At 41.7% G+C, this 3,458-nt stretch overlaps 1 long non-coding RNA gene across 2 annotated transcripts; it reads right to left on the bottom strand.

The window, feature by feature from the left end:
• Nucleotides 1-776: 776 nt before the first annotated feature.
• LOC130910838 (uncharacterized) lies at nt 777-3,247 on the bottom strand. 2 transcript variants are annotated; one of them, XR_009061919.1, is made up of 6 exons: nt 2,444-3,247; nt 1,946-2,011; nt 1,753-1,796; nt 1,493-1,577; nt 1,200-1,289; nt 777-1,088 (listed from the first exon to the last, which is right to left on the bottom strand). It is a non-coding gene; the product is annotated as an uncharacterized LOC130910838 (long non-coding RNA). The 2 variants fall into 2 exon arrangements; XR_009061920.1 differs by having other exon boundaries at nt 1,200-1,259.
• Between the last annotated feature and the right edge of the window lie 211 nt (nt 3,248-3,458).

The raw sequence follows: 3,458 nt of genomic DNA, 5'->3' as shown, positions 1-3,458 counted from the left end.
TTTCAATACCTCTGTCGGCGTCTGAGGCCTGCAATGGAGAGAGTGGACACAACATATCGCCTTGCAGTTCCACTAGACATGAGGATTGCTGTCATCAAGCAAGGCAAGAGTTGTGGTTGAGCATGGTTTTGGTAGACTCAAAGGAAGGTGGCGATGCCTCCAAAAGAGCAATGACTGCAGCCTAGAGAGGATAAAGTCCATGATGCTGATGTGCTGTGTGCTTCATAACCTCTGTGAAAGCCACCATGAGATGTGGAGCGAGCCACTGCCACTGGAGCCAGAGACTCCTGTTCAACCACTTGCTACAGATGCTGAAGGTGTAGCTGTGCGTTAAGCCTTGCTGCCCCACTTTGTGTTGCCCAACTAAATAATAGGTGTACACCACCACCACTATGACTGTTTTTTTTCCCCAAAATAAAAGTCTTTTAAATTTCATTCATGTTTTGTGTGCATTATTATGAACCCATTTTCCATTTGTAGCTGGCTACAAAGGCCAAATTTTTGAATGTAGTGTCATGTGTTAATTACTCACACAGTGTATTGCAAGCCACATGTTAAGGAATACTTCAGTGCACTAGTAATCAGACATAAAACATATTGTGTTACTCAAAGTAATATTTTTTAATGAAAAGTCACACAGCAACAACAAAATTTACATGTGCAAAATAAGGTGTAAAAGTAATATATTGTAATGAAAAATCACACTGCAACAAATGAAAAATTAACATGTGCAAAATGTGTTTTCAAAGTAATATATTTTACTGAAAAATCACACTATGCAACAAGAGAAAAATTTAGATGTGCAATATTTGGTTGAGTCCCATTTCTTTTAATTAGGGTTTGTCATGACGATTTGATATTCTGTTAATGATGTCCAGAATACCCTCCATTGCTATCTGATGCTGCCGGCTGGACTCAGACAGCAGAGGCTGACACTGCTTTTCAATGTGTTGATTTTGCTCTTCAAACACCTACAACATCCTGTCAAATTGTGCATCTCGTTGCCTTTGGTATTCTGCGTCTGAAGCCTGCCATTCCTGCACAGTTGTTGCACAGTGTGTCATTCTTTCTCCTCTTGACTGCAACAACTAAGGAAGGTGGAAACTCAGTGAAGAACTGGCTGTACACCACACTACAAGTTCTCAACAAGTACTCACTATTTCTTAGCAAGATGCAGGAACAACAGATTATTTCCTTACTAGGTCTGGGATGGCAGAGGGTGCTGACAGCTGGGCGGCGTTGGCTGATTATTTGTGAATCTGGACAAGCAGGGAACCGGTGTATAGCTACTGAATTTCAAAGAAAAAAATAATAACATCCAAGTTTCTCATCTTTATTATTGATATTTGTTGTGCTATCAGTTTTGTATATTTTTCTAATGAAACTTAAGTGCAGCAATGATATGATCCCATTAGGTTGTTAGTTCACTCAGCCAGGCTAACCACCATTATACCAGCACAGATTTTGCACATAAAATACAATATTTCTTTACCTGATGTAAGTAAGCTGACTGGTACTGGCACCTTGTGGGGGCAGGGAATGGCAGGACATCACAACGGTGTTTTCTGGTGGGTACACTGGGGATAAACACTTTTGAATAAAGTTCTGAGACAAATGGTGGTTAATAAAGAAACATAGCACAATTAGTTACTTTTTTCTTTTATGCAAAGCATGAGTACAGCCATGATATGACCCTACTGGGCGACTAACAGTTGTACAACAGCAGGGATTTTGCATGGACAGGTTTCTTACCTGATGCGGGTTGGCGTTTGTCACTCAAAGGGGGCATGGTGTTTCTGGTGGTCAGAGAAATATTTTGGATTAGACCTTAATTCAAATAAACAATAGGAATACCACACGTCTTCTATTTACATTTGGCTAATGTAAGTTAGAGAAGATCAAAAAAAGTCAACATTTCTGAATGCATTCAGGCAGCATGACTTACCTGATGGGCGACAAGGGGTACTGCAGGAACCAGGAATTGGATTTGATAGAAGAGATCTGTTTTGCTCTGTTTGAATAGAAACATAATGCATCTGAACAACATAACATTTAAAGGGTTGAGAATTTAAAATTTTGCTGTGACAAAATCTAGCTTATTTTCTTAAGTGTAGACAAATTTTCTGATTCTGCAGTGTTATCTAGGTCAACATATCTGTACCGCAATGTCGACATAACTGTATTTATTCACTTACCTTTCTCCATTACAACTATGTATTTATCCACTTACCTTTCTCCATTACAAAAAGTAAAACAAGACTAGTCATGTCCGACACTTAATGCGTCCGTGGGGAAAACCTTCAGTAATTCGGTTCCCAATGCAGCGTTTAGAATACATTTTATCAGGGGAAAAATACAACAAAACCGACAGTGTACGCAAGTGAACCGAACCGAACATGCAAAAACAAACTGTTACACCCTTAAATAACTTCTTGTGCAATACCTTCAAGCAGCTGGGAGGGTGGGTTGTTCTCCTTCTGTGTCAACGACTGCAAAAGCGAAGCAGAGGAGTCTTTTGTTTTGGCGTTTCCATATGCTGGTCTGTGGCCCAATATGAGGTCGAGCGTCTCATACCATTTGCCAGTTTTTCTGTCTGCCCCGCTCTGGTTGTTGTGGTCTTTGATTTTCTTGTAGTCTTGTTTCAGTTTCTTCATTTTTTCCCTACATTGTTTTGCGCTGTGGTAAATCCTAGCCTCCTCCAGTTATGCGCACATCTCGGCAAATATTTTTATGTTGCGTTGCGACCCCCCAAGTCCTCTTTGGACGTTCGCAGTTGAATAAATAGCAAGGAGGGCTTTTACCTCCTGGTCGCTCCATTGAGATTTTTCTGGCTCCATTATTTTTCCTTCTAGCAACAACAACAATTTACAGGCAGGGTAGTTGTTTTTTAAATATGGTGGCTCCACGTGATGCGCGAAAAGTAAGGGCCGTGTTTGCAGCTGATTTCAGCGAATCACCAAAGAGCTACGTAATATCGTTCCTGCGGCCCCGCGGAAAGTACTCACTTCAGATTTGGGGCTAATATAGTGTTCGGAAGACGAGGTCCTCGTCCAAGTTCCTACATATCCGAATACGCAAAATGACGTCATCCACCCCCAAAAGGGTCGAGGAACTGCGGATAGTTACAACAGTGCGAAAGAGGACACGTCCGTGGAGGAGTGCTGTTTAAATAGAGCGTGGTTAATTGGAATCCTGGGGTTAAGCAAGATCTAACTCTGAGACGACAGGGTTTGCCATGGCAACATTCCCCGGTTTCAATATATCCACCTTTCGTAGTCCCGTTTAGCCGATAAATTATGCTGCACGTGATGAAGTTACTCTCGGAGTTACCCTGCTAAGCCAGAAAACCGACTTAGTCGTACACGCCAAAGGACAGAAATGCCAGGGCAATTTTTTGGTTCCAGCCTACCCCTGCTTGTGGTCGATGGCAAAATACTGGCAAGCAGGGGCGGACTGGT

This window comes from Corythoichthys intestinalis, chromosome 22 (assembly GCF_030265065.1).
Source record: "Corythoichthys intestinalis isolate RoL2023-P3 chromosome 22, ASM3026506v1, whole genome shotgun sequence".
Taxonomy (NCBI): domain Eukaryota; kingdom Metazoa; phylum Chordata; class Actinopteri; order Syngnathiformes; family Syngnathidae; genus Corythoichthys; species Corythoichthys intestinalis.
Note: the sequence above shows the minus strand (reverse complement) of the source record. Positions and strands in the feature narration are given on the sequence as shown.